A 5,512-nucleotide genomic window follows, 5' to 3' on the forward strand; every position below is an offset into this window, starting at 1 on the left:
GGCACGCATGCACACACGCCCAGAGTGAGTTTTAAGCCACCGGGTCCGGGACGCGAACTGCAGTCGACTACGTGGGAGTCCAGCAACATAGCCATTACGCTAACTGCTGGTCCACCCAGACTTTGTTTTTCATGACAGGAAAAAGCATATTCCAAACCATATAGACAACCCCTTCAACATCGTACAAAGTACCCCTATGCATCAGGACCTGCCAGAAAAACAAAAATCCCTGAGGCTGGGGTTTTCACTTTATATGTTTTTAATTTTCTCCAATGAGTATGTGAGGAAAAAATATTCCAAATTGTAAAAGTAACTGATTTGTCCCTGTTTAAAATGAAGACAGAATCGAAATGGACCTGCTGAGGAAGTTGCGGGGTGAGTGGTCCCCGACATTGACACCTGGGGCCGGTGGAGTTGGAAAGCCCTCAGGGGGCCCGATCCTGCAGGAAGACGCTGATGGGTTTGGAGCTGGTGAAAGGACGAGACAGTCAGTCCCTCACCTAACCCCCACTCACGTTTTCTTTCTCCTGCACCTTCGTGCTGCAGCAACAAGCATGCCATGCTGAAGGGCGAAAGACATAGGTTCAAATCCTGAGCCCCGCATCCCCCAGGTAGGTGAGTGGGCAAATTATTCAGTCCTATCAAAGCCCAAGCCTGGTCACTTGTAAGACAGAACAGAACCCTCAGCTTTATCCCATGAAGTTCGCCCATACCTCAGGGCCCCTGCAATTTATTTTCTCTCTTTCTGGCATGCCACTTCCCCAGAGCTTCATGTGTCTAGCACCTTCCTGTCATTTGGGTCTTGACTTGAATGGCAATTCTCAGAGCTCCTCAGTCCTTTCCCTAACACATCCCTAGTTTGCTTTTGCTTAGCGATGATCCCTAAGATGATCTCACATGGTTGCTCTCTTCTAGCCTCCCAGAAACTAAATTCTTGGGAGCAAGAATCTTGTCTGCCCTGAGCACTGCTGTGTCCCCACTGCCGAAACACTGCCTGTCGCTAACTTAATGAGACAGGCACCCTGCAATATATTTTGACCATGTTTTCTTATTTCATCCTCCCAAGAACCTCACGTGGTTTACGTAGAAGGGAAAGGTTAAGAGCGGGGTGAAGTACAACGGGTAAGGGGTAGAGCCAGAATTAGAAGTAATTCCAGAACACTTTCCACTTGGCTTCTCTTCCCTCCCTGCAGCCAGCATGAGGTCTGTTTGGGAGAGAAAAGGCTGGTACGGTTCAAGGGCAGGGAACATCGAGAGCCAAATCTCTGAGTCTGGAAAGTTGAAAATAGTAAGAAGATTGAGTGGATGGTCACGGGAAGTGGTGGGGAGTAAAGGAGGGGAGCAGCTGGAGGGTTGCAGCTCGGGATCTTGAGGCCGCCTTGTAAGCAGCACAGCCTCTCTCTCCCGTTTATGGACATTGAACACCTCCCGAGGGTTCTACGTGATTCAGAGCATCTTGAATCCTGAACGTCCTGACAGGTAGTCCCTGCCCCTAACTGAGCACCTACTGTGTGCACTGCATAACTCATCTTGGCTAGGGGAGTCTTGTCCTTGTCCCAGTGTCTGGGGATACTGCGTCAGGACAACTGGGGGTCTGGTTAGCAGGGGTTACCTGCCCTGAGCAGAGACAGATGGGAGATTTCAGTCATCATTAAGGTTTATTGACCAGCACTGCAGGAATTTCCCAGAGAGGGGAATTAATCTCGCTGCCGGCTGAGAGCAGGCACCCTGCTGGGAGTAGTTACATAAATTCTGTTGCTCAAATTAATTAGGATTGTGATTCATTTGTTTAATGAGGAAGAATCTGATGGTGGGAGAAGCAAGCTAGCCTGGCCTTTCTGAGCCCAGCCAATCCAGGGTGACACTGCTGCAGGTGGGAGGACCCAGCTGGAAGAGGGCTCTGACCTGGGAGAAAATAACCTGGCCAACCAGCAAGAGGAATAAACCGAGGCAGGCAGAAACAGCCAATCAGGACCCAGGGCTGATTTGGAAGCGAGTCCGAGGCTCCGGAACCCCCCCAAGCTCTCGCCCATTATGTCTCTCAGGTGCCCAAGCAAGGAGGGATCTTTTAGCTTCATCCAGAGTTTCCCATCCTCATTTTTAAACAGTGAAGGAAGATTGCCAACAGCTGCAATCGCCCAGTAGTACTCTCAAGAACCATCCAGTCTTTTCCTCCCACAGCCAAAATTTGCAGCCGGAAGGGGGTCTTTTAATAGAGAAGAACTATTGGTTTTCCTTACTCCCATCTCTGCGTACAGACGCCATTTCTCTTCTACGCAGAATGCCCCTACTTCGTATTCAGAGTGAACCCTGACCCCCACCGGAATCACCTTCACTCTGCCTGTAAGGCTCCTCCTGGCCTGGGTCTTACCCTACATAGGACCTGGGTCTCAGCTGCAATAACACAGGTGAGAGACACGACGGCGGCTGGAAGAGGGTGCTGTGGCGGGGGTGGAAGCAGACACGGCAAGGCTGAAGGGGCATGTTTCATATCGGCTGTGTGGATGGTGCCTTTGGGATGGAACGGAGAAGGCACTTCCTGAAGGCGTGCATCCCAGCCACCTTAGAGGAAAGGGGTCAGAGTTAGGAAATGTTTTCAGGGAGTTAGAAGGAATTCAAAGGACTGGATATTGGAGAAGAATGACATAAACTTCTGGGGACCAGCAGATAGTGTAATGGCCATATCCCTGGACTCCCATGCAGTCGACCCCAGTTCGAGTTCCGGACCCGGTGGCTTAAACTCACACTGGGCGCGTGTGAGTGCGTGCCCAAGATCCCAAGAGGAAAATGAAGGAGAAGGGATTGCGGCGTGGCCATCCCCCCTGGGGGGTGATTTCTCACTTTCTGTCTCTCTGGCAAGCACATGCACCCTACAGCAAAAACCTCTCCAAAAAAAAGGAAAAAAGAATGTAACTTCTGGAGTTATTCATGTCAGCATCTGCATAAGTCTCCAAGAAGTCTTGTTTTCTTTCTTTCTTTCTTTTTTTTTTTTAAGAATTATTTTTGCTATAGAGCACAGGCATTTGCTAGAGACAGAAAAAAAGTGAAAAATCACCCCCCCCAGGGGAGGTGGCCACAACGCAATCCTTTCTCTGCCATTCTCCTCTTGGGATTTTGGGCATGCACACAGATGTGCCCGATGTGAGTTTCAAGCCACTGGGTCCGGGACCTGAACCACAGTCAGCCATGTGGGTGTCCAGCAATGTAACCGTTATGCCATCTGCTGGTCCCAAGCCTGGTTTCTGCTCTAGGCTGCCATCTCTGATGGTGGCTGGCCTGGATGGCACACCTGGGTACAGCAGGGTTGAGCAAACAGAAGGTTGCAAGAAGCAAAAACATTGTCAAGGGCATATGTTTGGCTGCCCAAGGGCTTTGCTCTCTTCTCAGATTAGGCCAAGAAGCTTCTCTTGGGCATGACATTTTTGGGACACAGAAATGGTTTATTACCTGTTGTTGACAATATGGTTAGTGTTCTCAACTGAACTGGTCTGAGAAGTATTTCATGTTAGGTAAATTCTTTTTATAAACCACATGATGTATACTGGTTGAATAATTTTTTTAAAAATAATGACAATTAAAAAAAAATAATAGAGGCCAGCAGGTGCATGATAGTTAAGGTGCTAGACACTCCAACACGGCTGACCACAGTTTGAGTCCCGTACCTGGTGGCCTGCTTTCTCACTTTCCCTCTCTCTCTCTTTCTCTCTCTGGTCAAATTAAAATAAGTGAATGAATAAATAATTATTTAAAAATAAATAAATAATGAAATAATAATACTAATCTGAAAAAAATGAAAAGCTATTTGATGATGATGTGGATAGTTATGTCTCTTTTTTTTGAGAGGTTTTGTTTGTTTGTTTGTTTGTTTGTTTGTTTGCCATAGGGCGCGTGTGCTCTCCAGAAAGAGAAACAGAGAGACAGAAAGGGAGAAATAAATAAGGAATTGTGGCATGACCATACATCGTCTCTCTCTTTCAAGTATGTGTGCATGTGCTCTCCTACAAAAAAAAAAAAATTAGAGAGAGAGAGGGGACATGTCTTAGAAATAATAATACTAATCTGAAAAAAATGAAAAGCTATTTGATGATGATGTGGATAGTTATGTCTCTTTTTTTTGAGAGGTTTTGTTTGTTTGTTTGTTTGTTTGTTTGTTTGCCATAGGGCGCGTGTGCTCTCCAGAAAGAGAAACAGAGAGACAGAAAGGGAGAAATAACCCCACCCCCCCGCGAGGGGATGGCCACACCACAGTTCATTCTCTTCTGGGGATCTTGGACATGCACGCACATGCACCCGGTGTGAGTTTAAACCAACAGATCTGGGACTCGAACCATGGTCGACTACATGGGAGTCCAGTGACATAGCCATTATGCCAACTACTGGTCCCATGGATAGTAATGTCTTTGTCTTGACTGATATGCATGGTAATCGTGCTGGAAAAAGAAATGTTATACACTGTAAAGATACATGTGATTAAATGTAATACGAAAAAAAATAATAATAATAAAAGAAGCTTCTCTTGGAGCTGAGTTAAGCCTACTTAAAGAATAGGTAAGGGCCGGGGGGAACCACCAGTTAGCATAATGGCTATGTTGCTGGACTCCCACGTAGTCGACCACGGTTCGCATCCCGGACCCGGTGGCTTAAAACTCATGCCGGGCACGTGTGCGTGCGTGCCCAAGATCCCGAGAGGAGAATGGAGGAGAAGGGATTGTGGCGTGACCATCCTCCCTGGGGAGTGATTTCTCGCTTTCTGTCTCTATGTCTCTCTCTGTCTGGCGAGCACACGCACCCTATAGCAAAAAAAAAAAAAAAAAGAATAGGTTAGGGCGGGCAAGTGGCCTGATGGTTAAAGGCACTGGACTCCCACATGGACAACCACGGTTCAAGTTCCAGACCTGGTGGCTTGCTTTCTCACTTTCTCTTTCTCTGTCTCTCTCTGATGAAATTGGAAAATAATAATAATAAAGTTAAGTAAAATAATCCTTAAAAAGAGAAGAAGAAGAATGGGTAGCCACAAAGGACCACTGACCTGGGAACTAAAAGGCCGAAGCTAAATGACCTCGAGCAAATCTCATTTGCTCTTTGAGCCTCAGTTTCCACAGCCTTGAAAGGTGCCTACCGTGTGCTTGATGGAAAGCAGAGCTTCTGCTCTTTCTCCCTACAGACTGCTCTCCCTCTAGCAGAGGTATCTTTAGTGGGTTTTGTTTCTTCCATTAGCGAGAGAAATAAGGGCGGCACTTCCAACGGGGTCTAGACGCGATGATCTATCTTCAGCCTCAGCCAGCCCCAGACCATGGACATGCACGTGCCTGGTGCATGCAGGGAGGCCTCCAGACTTGAACCAAGAACCTTTTTACTGCATGGCTAACATGGTCTCCTAGGGAGCTCTTTTTTAAATGTAAGCCGGATCTTGTCGCTTCCCATGTTTAAAACCCCTCCAAAGGTTTTCTTTTTTCTTTTTTTCTTTTTTTTTTTTTTTTTGGGGGGTTTTTTCTATAGGGGCCCGTTGCTT

Source organism: Tupaia chinensis, unplaced genomic scaffold, assembly GCF_000334495.1.
Source record: "Tupaia chinensis unplaced genomic scaffold, TupChi_1.0 Scaffold000561_1, whole genome shotgun sequence".
In the NCBI taxonomy this organism is placed as follows: Eukaryota; Metazoa; Chordata; class Mammalia; order Scandentia; family Tupaiidae; genus Tupaia; species Tupaia belangeri.